A 19,916-nucleotide genomic window follows, 5' to 3' on the forward strand; every position below is an offset into this window, starting at 1 on the left:
ACACATTGTATTGCTCCGGTAGCATGCCGCAGCATAAGGGGTTTGAGAAGAAACAAACACGTCAACTGCCAGTGAATTGAAGAGGTAAAGTCAAGTGCAAACCATAAAAAAGCTAAGAGTGTGCCTCTGATTACTCTTGGGAAATGGTCTTGTTTACCCCTATAAGAATAAATTTGTTCTAGGAAAAAGTTAACAATCATAATATTCAATTTGTAGTTATAAACATGATGAGGTCTGTGTGTAAGATTTTAACAGTTTTCTCGTCAAACGTGAGAAAAGTGGATATGAGCAATTTGAAGTGATTATCACATTCAAGAAAATTCTCATTCTGAGAAGATTCATGACCAAACGAAATTTGAACCAACTCGCTCCCTATTTGGTAGCAGGTGTAGAGCTGTTTAAGTCAAACAACAGTGCAAAAGATGTAACGAAGTTAAACCTTGAACTATCGCTAATGGAAGAGAAACTTAAAAGAAACATTGATTACAGTACATTCTCATCGCGAGTAACTTCACGATCCTTATCGAAAAGCGCATCAGAACAGGTGGCACAAAGAAAAACGGAAAACTAATGGGCAAGCAAATAATTTTTCGCTCTCCTTCCACGGAAACACACACCCTCTCAAGTGCCTGCAGAGATGCTATCGGCAAGCAGAAGAGTGGGCAAAGTTACGATTATTACAACTTTGTGCATACGGTATGCGAATAAATGTCGAGAAAATTAGGCTTTTAAAGTTCAGTTACTGTCACATTGTTGGTGCAGTTGGAAGCAAGCAGCCTTCGTGCTATCAAGCATGAGACATCGCGGCCGATGTGAGAAACCAGCAAACATGGTATGGTTTGTGACTTGTAGTTAACTTTTATTACAATCGCATCGTACAAAACTGACATTTTTAAATCCAATTCAAGTTCAACCAATTTATTGAAACCGAAAAAAAACATGGGGCATGCCAAGGGCAAAAACTAAATTTCAGTAAGGTCCACTTGATCATCGTTTTGCCCTTCAACCGGCGCAGTCCCATCCCATACTTGGAACACATCCAAGTTGTACCAGGGAAACTGAAAGTAACACCACCTGACCTGAAAAGCTACCCCAGCAGGCGGCATTCACTTTGTGCAGTCAGTCATGTACCACCCACGTCTCCCTCCGCTCGATTGCACTTGCATTTTCAATTCACACATTCTCTTTCTAAAAAAGCAACAAAGTGAACTAATCAGGTTTTTGCCTTCCTTCAGCCGTCTGCGGGTTTCTCTCACACCGTAACTTCACATCCGATATATCCGAACTTCCAATCAGACTTTGAGCTCGATCCAGTGACTCACAGTCACCGACAGGCGAACGTGCATTTTGCACTACATGCCTGCCTGTCTACACCCGTAGATGGTGGGGTGCTCCCTCGTCTCCACTCGTCCAGCTGCCCTCTGAATGGCAGCTGTTGCTCGAGTGTCAACACTAGGTGATGTCCATAGGGTCTGGTCTACTACGAGAGCATAATGTGCGGGGGCATTGACATACATCGATTTCGATGTGTAAACAGCTAACCTCATTCCGTCTGGTTCCGTTGTTGTACCTTCCATACCTACTCTTTCAGCCAGCGGCTCGATCGATCGAGCAAACGAGCGTAGCTTGGGTTCACTGATCAATGCCGCTACTCCGATGATATGTTGTTTTTACTTTCAACTGTGCAAACCGGCTACGCATTCTAAACCGAAACGGCCACTTGTAGGATTGTTTCGTTGAGCTAACATCGATGGCCTATCGGGATTGGAGTGGCAACAACTGTTGCATGTAGGAACCCAGCCGGGGAATGTACGCTCATTTTACACTAGGTGGGTTTCAGGTTTCATGCTGCGAGAGGTTACTGAATATTGCAGGGCAAAGTCGTTGATCCGGGCACTTGTAAATTTTTCGACTCGTTAGCTTGGACCTCGGTATTCGTATACACACAACTCAATTTGTTTCCGCACCCTTTTGAATCGGAATTAAGGTGTTTGTTATTGGTACAGTTATTGCTTGTATTGTCGAATCGGAAGGTTGTATCGGCTAATTTGGTTGTATTAAAGCGGTTGTCATGTTCCAGTTTGTGACATACAAACATGCCTGTGGCTAGCAATGATGCAGGGTTTTGTCTACTTTCATGTTTTTAATAATGCATAAAATTATAGGCTCGGCCAAAATTTTTATAATTCTTCCATGTTGCGCCTAGTTTAGCACTTATATGCATAGATGTGGGATGCGATCGACTGTATATCTTCGAAAATGTTTTACATTTGGTTCTGAATTGGTCAGACCGGACTAAGTCGCAAAACATCAAAAAATGGGATAATGATAAAAAAAAATTTTCAGCTACATTCAACTTTTGCCAGATTTGAAATAAGTAACAATAAACAAGAATTATGGCAAAAATAAATTTCCAATTATAACGTAAAGGATGCTGCGATTCAAACTTTAAACTCGTTTTTTTTCGAATTCAATATATTGTCACTTAGTTCGACCTGACTTAACACCGACCAATTATATTAGATTTTAGCTAAAAATCAACGATTTCTTTGATTTAGCAAAGCAATCTTCTTGCATCGTGAAAATGTTGTTCCAATTGATAATCACGAAATAGTAACAACCTGAAACTGGCATCTCCACTCTTCAAGTTGAAAAAAAAATGGATCATGTTCAGTCTTAATTAGCTTCATTCAAGCTGTTTATTCAGTTTATTAGCCAGACATGTTCTGTAATCAAATAGTTTCCAGAACCCATATACAAACACCGCGCCATAAATGGGTTCTTCTAAAACAATCCCATAAGAACCGTTACAGTAAATATGCCCTTTATCACAGTAATCCCTCCCAAACCAGCTAATCTAATCGACTAATAATAAATAAGCTCATTAAATTATGTATACCCATGTCTCGACTTGTGCAGTCGTCGTTCTATTGGTGCAATCTGCGGAAGGAGTGATCTGCCCTTTTCTTCACTAATTAAATTTAATAATCACTCTATTGGATACCAGCTCAGCTTTCCATGCACTGCCTTGAAGATATCTCATATATACATGAAAAATTGACAGCGTTCGAGAGGGGGAAAAGCCATAAAACGCCCTAAACATCCATACGAACGATTCAGCAAACCATGCGTATCAATTAGTGATAGAGGATAGCTTCTTCTCCGAGTAGCATCTCGTAGGTCTATCTATATAAAAAAAAACCAGATCGGCATTTTACGACCAACCTCCGTGTCGGTTTGGGTCAGCTTTGTGTGGGCCAACACGTCCACTAAATCAATTTTCGACAATGTTCTTAAAGGTCTTCTTTATTCTGGGATCGATCGAGGCTGTTGGGCGGCGCGATCGTAATCTACCTGTGAGATCATCCAACTGCAGAAACTGTCCATAAAACGGTACTTCAAAAAAAATCGAAGAAACGGATAAATCTAACTGTGAATGTAAATTAGCCGTTGCCACTTCACGGGGTGACTGCTAAATTTGATGTGATAGGTTAGAATGCGATGAAGATGGAACTGGAACTATAAAACGGTTATCGTGGTAATTGTTTGTTGAAATTGTATTGTATTTTTCAATGTTGAACAATTCTGTTTTTTTACATGTTTCTTTATTTTTTTAAGGTTAGATAACGCATCGGTGGTACGGTTCAGCACGTACATGGGTTGACCGTTTTCATGCGAGATGCTATCAGTCTGCTAATTAAACACTTGAAATGGTAACCACCACCAAAGTCGTAAAGATCAATTCAATACCTTCATGCAATAGATACACATAATTTGGAAATTTCCCCTCATTTATTGTATATTCCTTCTTAGGGTGATGTTGCTGAGCTCATATTTGAATAGCGTTTTTTTTTCAAATTACTATTTGTATCCGAAGACTCAAGAATTTAATTCTCTTCCTCATGTTTCAATATTCCAAAAAAATGAAGTTTAACCTATATATGTTTGTTTATACATGTAAAAATATTTTTTCCATTTATTATTTCGACTAATTTGAAGTTACATTTTCTTTTTTACTTTTTAACTACATTCAATCAGCTAGAGATTACTGAGTAGGGAAAGTTATGGAAATGTAGAGCCATAGTATCCACGTTAAATATACATATCGGAAAACTAAAAGAGGCAGGGTCAATAGAAATAGGCTCAAAATCTTACGGACTAATCTTTTGTCTTCTGCTGGCAGGAGTCGAGCTTAGGCAGCATGAGGCATTGATAAAGATGGGTACAGTACAAGAGAGAACGAGATGCATCCAAAACTATGGATATCGACAACCTTGGATGAGCTTGAAAGAGGAATGAATTTCTATCCACGTCATATGCAAGGTCATGTATCAGTAATTTGTTACATCACTTATTTGTTGTTCAACGCCGTCACTCGTTTATTTTCGATTCAAATTCAAATACAGTCGCTAAGCTATTTTTCTTTATATGCTGGCTCTGAGGGCGATTATCGAGCAAAAATGCAACAGACATAGAATCAGATTGATTTTCTGAGACAATATACACAGAGAGCGAAAAATATCGATGAAGGATTGAACATAATTAAGACATCAGTCGGGGAGATTTTAATCATTTTTTTCTCAATTTCGTAGTATGTATTTTATAAAAAAAAGCGGAAATTTGACTTTAGCACCTCGTAAAGGTATATGCATATTTTCTCGAGATTACATCAGATCTTCATGATATGCGTTAAGACATTTAGCATAAAAATACGTATTCGATTTCTGAATATTCAAAGAGTGCTTGGTGTTTTTTCACGGATGAACATTTTTGCACTTTGATTGTTAAGCGTGACCCTTAAAATTATGTATGAGTAATCTGTAATTTTTCATAGACTTGTCTTGACGCATTTGTGCCTGCTAAATAAACGAACTGATAAAAAATAGACTTGTCTTTCAATTTACTATATCTCCCGTGACGGAGATCTCGAAAGTTCGCCCAAAGAAGCTCAGAGTTGTGATATCGATTTTGTTGGCTCTGTTGGTTCTGTTTAAAGCAATCAAATTACGCTACTGGCGATAAGCCGTTAATGAAGGACTATCGCGTCTACATGCCCGCGCACGATGTTGAGATCGATGGTGTAGTAGCCGATTCGAGTTAATCGTACGTGGATCTACTGAAGCGCAGGGTTAGCTGTTTCAAGGACTCCTTGCTCTAACGAGCAAATATTTTGCTAAGATTATCCATGGCTGCGCACTTTCCCATAATTCGGCGATATTTACACAAAATCAGATCAAAAATGCATGAAAATAAATCACGATTTCGTTTAATGAACTGTTCACGAAAATTGTGATCCAGCTCCCAAAATCGTGAATAATAAATCTCGTATCAAAAAAACTATTTGCGTTTCCGAGTAACTAGCTCACGTTATGTCTGATTTTTTAAATTATAGTTCATAATGTTTTCATGATTTCAGAGGTTAGTCACGATTTTCGTAATTTATATGTGCGTTATTGTGATAATTGATGATTTTTTACGCGAAGAAACGTGACAATATGAACTGGATCATGAAACCGTAACTAATCGACAGTATCTTGTGGTTTTGTTAACTCCTGCACGAACAGACTGTATGACTTTGTAATGTATTTTTGGCGCTCAGGACAATTTTCGTTTTCTTTCTGTACAACTGAACCTTATCAAATGAATAACGATGTTCGAGGTCCTAATAGCTTGTTTATATATACTTTTTTATGTACCTATTACTGGTCGCTAGCAACTGGACACAATTATGTTATATTTCAAACAGTACAAATCTGAATTTGGGATTAATACCCAAATTTTGCGAAATATTTCACGTGAAAATTTCAAGATCATGGGAAGAGTTGCATGAGAGTTAATATCCTTAGTGCGTGAATCGTGACTTATATTTGTGGAATCATGAAGCAGGTTACGAATCCGTGAATAATATTTTATACCCACTTCACGAGCTCGACTCGGTTTGTCGTGACTAATATAGGGGAACCCGGGGCTATTTCGACCCTTCCTAAGCAAATCGCCCTTTCAGGTGGATAGATGTGAAAGAATTTATCGATCAAAGGTTCTTGTTGTTAGTTTGAAACCTCAGCTACATTTTGGAGCCATCAAAATTAATTTGGACCGCTCCATGGCAGCGCTAGACGACGATTAGCAAAACTACGTTTTTTTATCCTTTTACAATGTAGTGGTCATTTGACCTACGGCGCAATTCAGACTGTCAATTTTTTTAGTTCTTTTTACAATGGAATTGTGATTATCTATAAAGTCTTTATTGGAGAACCTTTTGAAGATACAAAAAATAAATAAATTGTGTTAATAAAAATTAACCTGGTCAGTCACTGTAGTCGATTGGCGCACCACGTTTTTTCTTTGCTGTGTTGTGAGCAATCGTGGGCGCAGCCCTAAGCCGCAGAACGGTGGTGGATGGAATAGGGGATCCGAATAGCCCAACGCTCATTTCGCACAAAAGTTGTGAGCGTCTTGGAAATATCTGTTTTTGCCCAAACAAAAACATTCCATAAAATAGGAGCCTCAAAAAACTTACCTGGCATTCACTTCTATTTGTTACTTTAATCACGGTTTTACCATTATAATGACTTTTGTTTTGAGGATGGTAAAAAAATGAAACACGTTGAATCTCCTTTCTAAAAAAAACTGCAAAATGAGATTCATCTGTCAAAATCAATGTTTCAGAATAGCGATTCCACGAATATGTACGATAATCAGAAAGTCTTACGATTTACAGAGAAATCAAGGGGGTCTGAATTATCCCCACGATCCTAATAGCTCCGGGCCCCCTACTAAAAATCAGAAAACTCAGAACTATTTCACGAGCATGAATGATGAACTTGCATCATGAGTCATGAACCAGTTCATGAATCCATAACGTGAACTGGTATACATGATGATTAATCTGAATTCTGTGAAATCGTTCACGTAAAAATATTAAGATCATGCACAACGTTGCATATTGTGGAAAACTATTTTTTGAACTATTTTACGAGAACGAATGATGAATCTTGACTAATATACTGAAAATTATTAACCAGTTTAACACAAATTATATATCAAGTTTCGTGAAATAATTCACGAGAAAATATCAAGACTGCTAGCACTAGATTGATACTAGCTCCACAATTCGTGTTCCTGAGCTAATACTACAACACCAAAAAAAAGCTTTCCCTTTAAATAATTAAGCTTACTTTCTTTTTCCAGAAATAATACAGGGCACTAAATCTAGGAATATGCTAATGCAAGCATTGAACCGGAGCAAGCCAGGGAGTCGTGCTGGAGCACTATCTAACAATTGAAAACAAACCAGAAACAGATGGCTATATATTCAGTCGATTGAAGCTTGTGCCTAGAAGAGTGGGTACAACATTACCGAATCAATGTGCCTTCGAAATAGGATTTATACGCTTTCGGAAAGAAGTATACGCTTTCGGAAAGAAGTTTTACAATTTCCTAAACGAATGCAAGACTGGAGTGAAACAGCGTCTCAATGAAAATATCTCGTATGAACAATATCGAAAACCTCGCCAATCAAATTTTGAACACGCTGTTAGCCTGTCAGACGAGAAAAATTAATCATAATTACAATCTACGTAATTCCGAAGCAGGACGTGCAACACGACGTAAGGGGAAGCGAAAAGAAAAGAGAACCAGCCCTAACATATCCCAAAAAAAAAAACAAACAACCGAAATCGTATCATTAAACGATGAAAGCAATTTTGCAAAAGAAATTATACAAAAAATGCAGGCCAGCCATTAGTCTGTCCAACCAGTCAGAATCGATCGTTCCGAAAGACAATGTGTGTTCTTGAGCATACGCCTAATCAATCGTGACGTCCCGCAAGCAAAGACGTTTTATGAGAACTAGTTAACAAAAGGGTGGATACCAATTTTTCTACACTAAGGAAAAAAGGCGAAACGTTTTTCGCGCATAAAGGCTATAAAACTAACTAAATTGGTTATGTAATTTGTGTTTTGACTTCGCCTCATCAGAATCCGACACTAATTTGATGCCAAGACTAAGCTAACTCTGAATATGTCATTTTTTCAAGAACTTTCATAATATTCTGTAATTGTAAGCAATCTGCTGAAATGTTCTGAAACTACTAAAATCTTTTAAACTTTTTGGAATCTGTCTGAAACTCCTTGAAATTTTTCGAAACTGCTAAGATGTTTTAATACTCTCCAAAAATGGATGCAATCTTAAATCTGAAATAGCCAGATAAAATACTCTAAAAATTCAAATTCTCCAAAATTTGTGTAAAATACAGTAACTGTTGAAATTTCTGAAAACCTCCAACATAGACATTTATTTTTTGAATTCTTATTGAAACCTCATGTGGTCTTTTTAAGTCAGTCTGCTTCCATCCACCGAAAACATCGGTCACGAATCGAGCTTGCAAAGCAAACGGGAAAGATATACAACGGCATTAAGCATATGTGCGCACTGTGTTATAGAAATTCACAACGAAGTATCCTTATTTTCGCTCTAACAATAAAGATTGTATCGATCGAGTCGGCCTTCAGTGATTGTGATAAGTTTTCTTTGCGGCGCGCGTTGCTGCACTGTCGTTATGGACTTTAAAGACAATAAACTTAGACCCATTTTTCGAGCGCTCGTTGAAGGATTAAATGTGCATCGCCGAATATAATACTGATATATTGATTGTGAGAATGTTCGAGCCAAGATCTTCGTCTACGTTGAAAATAATGCAGTCAAGGCCAAATTACATGATCTGTTACTGGGATCACCCGATGCTGCTATTGAAAAAAATATGTCGCAATATGGAGATTCCTCGGTAAAAGAAAACAAATGGAGGATTTCTCGCGTGTTTTTGAGAAGGGCCAGTAAGCATACTGTCAAAATTCTGGAACAAATCATTAATCGCCGATTAAAAATCACAGCAACAAACGACAGAGAAGACTTTTCTCTTTCATAAAATGTTAACATCAATTCCCGGCGAGTTACGGTTTGTCTGGAATTTTCTCTCAAAGTGAATTTTGACAGCATGCTTATTGGCCCTACTCGAGATGGTGTTCAACCTTGACCTTGCTACCTGCATCTGCCTATTCTCGAACCACGCGCTGTGCACTTATGGCAATCAGTATCCCATATTGCAGTCCAGTAAATTTCACACTGTCATTTGGGAGACTGATTGTCATTGTGATCTGAAATTTGGCAGATCCAGGTTGCAGGGAGAAAAATTCTCCAATTATTTTTTAACAGCCGAAACTTCTCTCGATAGCAACAGTAGCATGGAGTGTTCCCGAAGACAGATCATGCAGTCAGACCTCGACTGCATTATCTTCAACGTACACGGGGATCTTGACTCTTACATTCTCACATTCAACAAAGGGTTGCGTGCGGAAAACGAAGGTTTCTGTTGCGTCGTGACTATCGAATCCAATTAGTGCCGACTGCCATTAGGAGCGGTTGAAACTGAAAACATCCAATAAAGGGTGATTTTTCACGATATTGTTTAAACTTAGAGTAATCATGTTTGCAATATTTACGACACCTTTCTAGTGGCACATTTGCCGCTGTAATGGAATAAATAAATAACAGCGATGCCTAACGTGACTACGCCTCATTGCTTCAAGTCAAGTGCTGTCCTACAGCGTTCCTCTCCGTCGTACTTAAACTAATTTAAGTTTGAGTAAGCCGAGCAAACGAGTGGATCACAGGTTTGCTTGCGAGGGGCCGCCGCTTTCGACGACGGGTCGGCGGCCACCTTGCTCAGGGGCTTGGCGCTGCTTCGATTCCTTGGCCTCGGTTATGCAGTAACACCGAATTACACTGGCTATGCGGCCAACTTTAAAATAGTTCCGTCCTAGCTTTATCGAACATATTTTGTGTCTGGTACATTCGCAGTTTTTTTGGACAATTGGATATTTCGATGCTATTTTCAGTATAATTGATTGCGAGAGGCGATCTAAATATGAAGTGGAAAAACACCGATAAAAATTGAAATTGTTGTATTTTATAATTTAAAAATTTTTATGGTAAAAAAAGTTCATTGTTTGTTTAACAACAAAATATTTACGTTTAATGGCTTTCAATATCTTATCCTTTCGACGCTTTGTCGCCTTTGATCTTTTGTCCATTTCGACTTTTTGTCCTTTCGACCTTTTGTCTCTTCGACTTTTTGTCTCTTTCGTACTTTCGTCCTTTCGACCTATTGTTATTTTCGACTGTTTATCCTTTCGTCTTTTTGTCTTTTGACCATTTATCCTTCGACTTTTTGCCCATTAGACCTTTTGTCTTTCGACATTTTATCTTTAAGCCGTATGTGTGAAGCATCAAGCCTCCAGTTTGATTTTTCATAATTCAGTTGTGAAAATTGCATCGAATCAAGAGGAGCAACGAAATTCGAACCACTCGTACGCCAAGTTGTCGAAATGGTTGTATGTGGCCAAATCAACTGTCACCAACGTAATAAAAGTGTTCGGAAAACTGTCAACAGTAAGGAAGACCTGATAGGGGGAAAATCGAAAGCCGGAGCCTGCAAAAACTGCAAAAAGAGTCGCCAGAGAACGATCGCGGAAGCTGTACATGAAGATGCTGATGGCGTTCGATTGCTTGGTACAGATGACGAAGCCCACTACAAGGCAGACTTGAAATAGTTTACTGGACAGGAATATTATACGTCGACAGGAAGAGGAAAGACGGCAAATATTTTGTAACACATTAGGCTGTCGAAGTTCGCAAAGAAATATATTGTGTAGCAGGATATCTGTTCCTGTGGAGCGACATTTACATCGCTACCAGTAAATGTATGCGCTGGAGTGTTTGCAAAAACGTATGTTTCTTTTCCCTTAGCAACACAATTATTTCGTTCTGTTTTGGTCGGTATTAGCTTCTTTCCTTTAAGGGAAAAAGGCTATGGAGTCGTATGTCGAAAACAACTTCTAGGTGGCGCCCAAGGTCACGAACCCTTGCCACACGTCAGAGCTTTACCCAATATAACAGATATTGGGCTATCGTTAAGTGGAAATTTAATAAAACTCGAAAGACCTAGTAAAACCTAACCTTGGAGGCTGTCCAAAAGTTGACGGAAGGAGTCAAACAGAAGGCCTGTAAATTCACATTCGCTAAAAAATAAGCTTAAGTGAACCTTTTCTCTTTATTCTGTATATATTGAATTTGAGAAAAAATATGATTTGATTTTTTATTAAAAAGTTTGACCGATTTAAACACATTCTTGTTTGACCAATTTTTAATCGTAACACTGTAAAGTAAGAGAGGTTGGATTTGAATATTTTGTGTGCCACTCGTCAGTAACTGTCGCCAATTTGGCTTTAGTTTGGATAAATCGTCTAACTGTCATCAAGTTGGTGTGAGATATTTACGAGTGGACCACGAAACATTCAAATCCAACTTCTCTAAGTTAAGTAAAGGGCGAACACGAAATTATTGCGACACCGAAAATGTCATGCCAATTTTCTTATAATGTTTAAAATCAAACCAAAATTTTAGGGTAGTTTTATACACATATTTACTTCAAAAATCAAAAGAAAAATTAATCGACGGAGCCTTGAGTGTAAAATCGAACGCATTTTCGCTTGATGCCCTCCATCAAAATCTTTGCAGTGTCATCCGGTACCAGAGTCTCAGTTTTTTCCATTCTCTTAACATGTCCTCTCGTCTTTGACTGTCTTCTTGCTCTTCCGAAGTTCCCACTTCATCATTGCCCAGTACTGCTCCACCGGGCGCAGCACCCGGACAGTTTGGCGGATTCATGTCCGCTTTTGGAACAAAATGGACAGAGTTGGCCTCATACCACTCCAGGACACTTTTAGAATAGTGATATGATGCCAAATCTGGCCAAAATAGCGGAGCTTCGTCGTGCTGCTGCAAGAACGGCAAAAGGCGCTTCTCGAGGCATTCAGATTTGTAGATCTCGCCATTTACCGTGCCCTTTGTAACGAAAGGCTCACTCCACAGTCCGCAAGAGCAGATGGCCTGCCAAATGAGATATTTGGAGGCGAATTTCGACATTTTCTTCTTCTTAAATTTGTCGTCCACATAGAACTTGCTCTTGCCGGTGAAAAACTCCAACCCCGGAATTTGCTTAAAATCGGCTTTTATATACGTTTCGTCGTCCATCACACAACAGCCATATTTTGTCAGCATTTTCTCGTAAAGCTTCCGTGCCCGAGTTTTAGCCGTCGATTGTTGCCGCTCATCGCGGCTTGGGAAGTTCTGTATGTATGTAGTCCAGCTCTCTTCTTTGCATTCTGGACGTAGCTCTGCAACATGCCGATCTTTTTAGCCAAATCACGGCTTGAGACGTTGGGATTTGCTTTAATCATCCGCTTCACCTCCGTCTTTTTGTTCTCCGGTATCGGTTTTCTTCCAGCTCCTTTGCCGTGGTCCAACGGCAACCGCTCCTGGAACCGCTTCAACACTCTGGAGACGGTTGAATGGTGAATGTTCGACATTTTTCCCAACTGCCGGTGCGACAGGTCAGGAAATTCCGGGTGTTTGGAAAGAATTTGTTCTCTCGAATCGCGTTGGTTCACCTCCATTTTCGTTGAATCGAAAAACACGACTTCGAGTTTGACAGCATGTAAACAATACACATAAATGAGAAAGTGTGCAAAATTTGGTTGATTTTTACCCAATGGTAAAAAAGTTATGCCCTGTTGAATGTGTCGCAATAATTTCGTGTTCGCCCTTTATTGTGCACTTATGCGCTGATTGGTACATCTACTTTTTTCCTTTGGGAAAAATAAAGGTTGCATACCTTGTAGCGGCCACAGAAATTCAGCATACTTGAATTCTTTGATAACAGAAGTTCTTCGACTGTTTAATTTATGTATTGATCGCATGTTGGATTGTAAGATTTTCGATTCTGCGAAATGCTCCTGACACAGCAACTATAGTAATAGTAACTAATAACTTGACTGATGATGTCGGAGGGAACGCAATCAGAATAAAAAAACAAGGTTATAACATAATGCAATTAAATTAGGTCTCGTTAGTAGCAAAAATAACAGAAAATTATGACAAGTAACATCTAGAGATGGTCGGGTTCGGGTTTTTGGACCCGAAACCCGGATCCGACCTGAACCCGATGAGTTTCGAGTTCTGTAAATTTAAACTTCTCGGGTTCGGGTCGGCTTCCGGGCTTTCAAATTTGAATTTTTCGGGTTCGGGTCGGGTCCGGGTTTTCGAAATTTTAAACATTCGAGTTCGGGTTTTAAGAATTTGGAATTTTCGGATTCGGGTCGGGTTTTGAGCAGATCATACCCGAACATTTATTGACACTGTTTACGTCTATACGCAACACCCAGTCTCTTTGTAGTATTTAACTTTACTTCGTAGTACGAACAAATTTTTTTATTCATGTATAAAATTTCTTCTCTTCAGATTCGCTAACTGCCCGAATTATTTTATTTTTTTAAACGAGCACTTATGAGAGAGCATTCGACAATAAGTATTTCGCGTCTAAAATTTCATGATAATCATCGATAAACCAAGTCAAAGAAAATTTTTCGAAAAATATTGGTTCGAGCGAGTAGAAATCTACGGGAAGTATAGACAATCTCTCAAAGATGGCAGTAATATAGAAATGGTATACGCGCGCTACCACTTAAAATCGGTGGCACATATATAAAACAAGCACTTTCTGTAATATTGTTCCCCGGCTGGGCCGTTGCATGATCCGGATTCCTTCAAGAAAATGCATGAATTTCCACGATCTTAAGGAATTGATCGCAAAAATATTGTGTGTTCTGCTCAAGCCATGAGCGGATTTGTAGAAGTTTGGAATCGTTCTGAGAATTCCATTGGAGATGTCGAAGCGTCAGAGAATCTTGATTAACACCCTTTGAAACAAGTTTCACCGTAACAACAAACTCATGTGTTGCATATTTTGTCATAAGTTTGACAGGACACAGCTACTTCGCTACTGATAGATAGTCACGCAACATGTAAGTTGGACTGACCTGCCAGCATTAACCATTCGTGCTCATACTCCAAGACAGACGAAATTGTGCGACGTCAGGTATCCACTATGACGTTCACGATCCAGTTTACATGTGAATACGGCGACATCCGTCCGGATCGCACCATTTATGCTTCAATCAATCAAGTCACTGTGCCGTCAACCAACCTATGTGTATATATACCACGACTGTCTACAATTTGCTTCGTACCGTGGTCTACTGGATTCAATGGAGCAACTTTCGTTCCCAAGAGCATCAGCAGGCAAGGGGAAAATAGAATGAATAGCTTATTAAAGTTACGCAACTTTAGATCTGATATTCCAAAAGGTGCTGTCAGTCAGTCAGTCAGTCAGTCAGCTACTCAGTCAGTCAGTGGTGGTACCCCGGTAAACTGTAACGAAGCGACACTTTTGTGATTTAATGTGCTTATAGGGTACTTGCTCGTCGCCTATTAAGGCATTGCCGTCACGTTTTTCGATCGTTCCTCGCGCAAGTCACCAGCGAGCGTGACATTAAATTCGGTGATTCAGCGCCGCCTTTGCAATCTCTCATAATAATTTACATATATAATGCATTGCACATTAGGTGAAAACAATACATAATGATCTGTCGCGGAAAACCACTTATCGAACTGACTAAGGTGAGAGTCATTTAATCCACCTAAAGGTGCTTCCCAAAAAAAAATGAATTTCACTTATTCCGTCGGGCAAGCCTGCCACCGGGCTCCCATCGGACCTGTTCCGTTGACCCAGATAACTTCCCCCCGAGACACTCATAGACCGGCGGCTCCACGGCCATGGTTGGTTTTCGATCCACCACGATCAACAACCATGTCGTCTCGATGGCTGACACGTCTGTCTGGCTCGTCGCGATTTTTCCTGCCTCCGATCATATCGGGATGCAATCGCTTCGCGGCCTCGCAGTGAAATCACACCCAAGTGCAAGTGCACTTCGCTTCACCGTTTCACTACCGCGCTGCCTAGCCGGTCCGGTCCGAAGGGAATTAATGACTGTCAAAAGATCAGTCGGTTCGGTCGGCGAGGAAAAATCGTTCGGTCATGCCATTTGTATCCAGACAATCGTACACGAGCGATGCAAGGAGTCTGTGCCTTGGCATGCAGATCCGCCGTTTCCAATCTGTGTCAGTCTTCCACGCGAAGCACTGATCTTTGCTGGCGTTAATTGCCAGCCCGAGGGGATTCTCGTGGTTTGGATGGCCGCGAAAGCAAGTTTTGTACTGAATTTGCCACCACTCGTGCAGAGGTCGCGCAGTAAATTGCAGTGTGGATAAAATGTGACAATTGCACGCAAAGAAAAAAAACAGAGAGGAATGGATCAAGTAACCACAATGCATGTTCACTCGATTGACCCGGTGGACCGAGCAGGTAGATTTCGAATGGGGCTGCTTCAATCAAATATGGCACCCGGTCACGCAGATCAGTGGTTGCGATGAATTGAATAGGAGCATGATTGAGGTCATCGCGACAATGGTGGTTTATAATGAAAAGTCAGTGGTCAGCCGACCTAGTCCTAATTGTTTACAGGGTTTTTTCCGTGCTGTTAAGCATGAAGTAGAGCATAAAGTCATTTAAGGACCAATGCCAAGCGCACTCATAAAGTTATAATGAATGAATACAACAGAGATTCTAGGAAACCGAACGCAGATGTTTAAACTTTCTAGTGTTTTGTTGTAATTCAAGTAATTCAAGTAATTCCGCTAAATGAAAAAAAAAAATAATTCATGATTCCAAAAATAATATCACGGTGATGCGGAAACTTTCTAAATATCTTTAATAATCAAAACAAATGTCAGAGAAATACCATGCTGTTAAAATGTTTTTGATTAGAATTTAGCGTTTCAGATTCTCCTTATCAGTAACTAACACCATCTTAGTGTCATTTAGATGATAATTCTAAGCTGGTACTAAAATTAGCACTAGTTAGACGCTCAACGAACTAAAGTTTCTATGCTTGTTTTCCGAGACATCACTTGGAAGCTGTCAGTTGTTTTGGTCAAGAAAGACGTACATATGCTACTCATGAACGCATATTTGTCCCTTTTTCTACGGGATTTCCTATCTTTATGGGACTGATTTGCGATCATAGGCAGTATGTTTATCATCTAGTTGGCCTCAAGCTGGTGCTAGTTACTGATGAGGAGAATCAGGAACGTGAAAAACTAATTTTAAGTTAGGTATTATGCCCAATAAAATACATTTTGTTGCCTTTCTCATATAGAAAGGTTATACCATCGCTCCAAACATCGACTTTTCGTATAGTGTAATTGACCATTAACCCTCTGGAAGTCGCGCAAATGGCTCACTGAACGAGCACCCACTGATGTCCAAAGACATTTTCGCTAGATTTTCAGAGCAACGTGCACTCAGTGCACTATAGCGCGACTTCCGGAAGGTTAACTGAAATCCTCTGTCTTGTAAGAATTTTAAACCCTTCATACCATTAAAAAACCTCAAATCGACCATTTCTATCAAAAAAGTGAAAACTCATCCGCCCAAAAAATAAGGTTATCTCTCTGCTCCGATCAGCTCCCGCAGAAAAATGGGAACATCTTTATCTGCTCATCAGCAGTTCCACTGATAGGCCTAATAATTTGAGACAAACATATCGTTCCAAAACAAGATCATCCCAAACAAATAAGTGGAAAATACTAAACAAATTAATGGTTTCATTCCAATAAATTCGTGTTCGGCGAACGTCAGGAAACGCCTGCAACACGAAAAGACCTGATGCTGTGTGGCTCTGGGTGGCAAATTCCGATAATTGATCGTTCCATTGTGTAGCCTAAAACTAAAACTTGCGGGTAGGCGGACGGTTCCATGTGGTGGACACGGTTTGCTAGCAGCACCAGTGTACCTTTGGATGGGGGAGAATCTTCATTACAGCATGATTAGTGACGGTGTTTATGATAATGATGTCGCTGTTGTGGGGTGGCACGTTCATTCATATATGTGGGCACCTGAGATGGAATTAGCTGGGAGAAAGGAAATCGTAACTCTTTGCTTTTATGTTTTCGAGATGTCTGGGTTTAGTGGCAGAGTTTGACGACCTGAAGCACGTCAAAACTGTGCAGTGCTGATGATGACTGGCCAGCGGAATACATATGCTGGGCCACTGCTGGGCCACCTGGGCGGGGTGCCGCGCAACCACGAGCAAACAATATGGAAATTCTGATGGCAATGAATTTGAAGTGTCACTCTTTTGTGGGGAATGAGGTTAGGGCTTCATGGATGTAGGTTAGCCGGTTGGGTGCCGTTGTCTTGTGTTGCGCTCGTCTGTTGCATCTTTGGTCCGTCTTACGAGAAAAGGGCATTTGGATGAGTGAACAGTTGCAGAATCTGATAGTACCAAATCGGAGGGTGATGATGATGATGATAATGATGTCTCTTAGAGTATTGGACAATGCTGATAAAATAATGTGAGTTTTTCTCAACTAGCCCAGTAAATGGTTCCATGAAAAGGGTCGTAGGGTTCGTCGTGGTGCGGATGTGGCGGTAAATGGATAGTCCGCACCGCAACCGCAAAAAAATATAATAAAACCGCCCCGCTTACCGCAACCGCACTGCTTTTACCGCACCTCACCGCGCAGTAATGCGGTAAATGCGTATAATTCATGTATTTTTAAAAATTGTGTTGAAATTGTTCACTTATTTTGTATAACCATATATAATAAAATGTTACTTTTATTTACACGAAAATTTTCTTTGACGGACGCCTCAGAATCTAACATTTATGAAAAAATCAACTTTATTTATTAATGAAATATCGTACATTTTGAGATAAATACTTTCGAAACAAGGTAAAACATTGTCATTCTTCTAATTATTTGCGTAGCGCTGAAGTCCATTTTTACATTTTATTAGCTGCATTTCATCATTATACATACAAAAACGTTCTTCTGCAGCAAATAATAGAAAATTTTTTAATTTAATTATCCTTCAGTTAATTGAAAAAAATGGAATAATTAAGTTGCATATTTATTTTTCTTTCAATTTCGATATTTGCAATGACTGTGACACATGGAAATGAAATGAACGTTTTTCGCATAAACGTAGTAAAAATCACCTTTAATTTTTAAAGAAAATTCACCAAAAAGAAATTAAAGGAAAAGCACCAGTATTTCTATTTAGTATCCCAATACAGTGATATGATATAAAACATGTTGAATTTCATCAATAAGAACGACGCCATATTTGACAAAAAAATCGTTATACACATAACATCTAATCAGTAATCCATCCTATCTCAACCGGTACAGAGTTATTGAACAGTTGAAAAACTGCGAAAAATGTATGAATTGCAGCATATAGCAGAAATGTTATTACAAATAGGGGATTTTAGGAACAAAATACCCCAAAACCCCAACTTCGTATTTTTTCAAGAAACGGGTGTATTCTTATTCAAATACTAAGATTGCTCCCTTAAAAAATATATAAGCTGTAATTTTCTATGGCTGGTTCGAAAGTTCTAGCCTTTTATGTATTTTTATATTTCTGACAAAAGAAATGTATAGGATTCGCTCAAACTTTGAAAACTTTTTCCGAGGCTCTGGAGGGCCGAGTTTCATATACCAATTGACTCAGCTCGACAAATTGAGACAATGTCTGTATGTGTGTGTATGTATGTATGTACAAAATGTCATGTAATTATCTCAGCAATGGCTGAACCGATCTTAATGAAACTAGTTTCAAATGAAAGGCCTAACGTGACCATTTGACACTATTATTTTTGTTTTTCGATATGTTGTTTACTTTTCGAGATATGGGTGATTTTGTCAAAACAAAATGCGTTTTAAGCAAATAGCTTTCAAACAAGCATACCACGTCGCGCAAACTAGATAGATGTCGAAAGCTTATGAAAATACTTTTCTAACAAGGTATAGATTGTCAAAATCCGTTCACGAGCGGCGGAGATATTAAACATTTTGTATTTTTATTCCCCGCTTATCAATTTTCACTATCTAAAAATGAGACCGTTACATACAGAGTATTGATTTACTGGTGTTTCAGGGGCTAAACTAAACCGGTTTTGAATATCGAAGCATGGAAACGCATCTACGTGATTCAAGGAATTCGTTTCTTAAAACGTTTTGTGAATTACCTCAATAATATATAAATTATTTCTCAAAAATTAACATGCAAGTTTTCTTCAAAGACAAAATAATGTGTAAGTTGACCTCATAGTGAAATTTTTTCTAGAGTTTATGTATTTAATTTATCCCTTTAATAAGGTGTTGCGTTCAACCGTAAGGTAGATGTTGGAGGTTATATTAATTCATAGATCACCAAGTAATCAACCTAGGAGTGAGATAAAAGATTTCTCATCACCGAGAGCAACTGTATTTTTGAATCCCAAAATTCTACCGAAAATTTGGCTTCTTTCGCAAGATTTAAGTTACACAGGTCATGGCGCAAAAATTACTTGTTACGCTATTTACAAAACGGGGGTAAAGAAATAAATATATCGCATAATATACCTATAAGTATAAGGTCACGGCACTAAACATCATTTGCCATTTCTCACACACCGCCCCTTTCTCACTTTCACTTACTCTCTCTCTCTTCTCTCCCTCTCTCTCTATCCCTTTCTCTCTCTCTTCTCTCTCTGCCCTGTCTCTCTTCCTTCGTGTTCGTGGTAACTGTCACGACTCACAACTGTCTTGCTGTTTTTCTATCCATTTCTAAGTTGTGTGATAAGATCTTCTGATAATCTGAAATATTTATTAATGTCCAATCACGTGTACGATGTAATTCTTGAGGTTTGAGAAGACAATACTATTTATTGTCTGCCGTTACTCTATAAATAGTTTTTTTTTGCATTTTAGTGTAGAAGAAAACATGTTTAATATTACATTCTACTTGTTAAATAAAATATTTGTAGTCCTGAGAAAATTTGAAAAATGTTTGTATTGTGAGAAAACTATAACTGTTTTGAAATGTTCACACCATCAAGATGAAAGG

The 19,916-nt window shown here is 39.0% G+C and overlaps 1 protein-coding gene across 5 annotated transcripts in view; it reads right to left on the minus strand.

Annotated features, from left to right (window-relative positions):
• The window catches only part of LOC131678691 (protein spire), a 563,546-nt gene that overhangs the window by 99,542 nt on the left and 444,088 nt on the right, over nt 1-19,916 (minus strand). The window lies entirely within an intron of this gene.

Source organism: Topomyia yanbarensis, chromosome 2, assembly GCF_030247195.1.
Source record: "Topomyia yanbarensis strain Yona2022 chromosome 2, ASM3024719v1, whole genome shotgun sequence".
Classification (NCBI taxonomy): domain Eukaryota; kingdom Metazoa; phylum Arthropoda; class Insecta; order Diptera; family Culicidae; genus Topomyia; species Topomyia yanbarensis.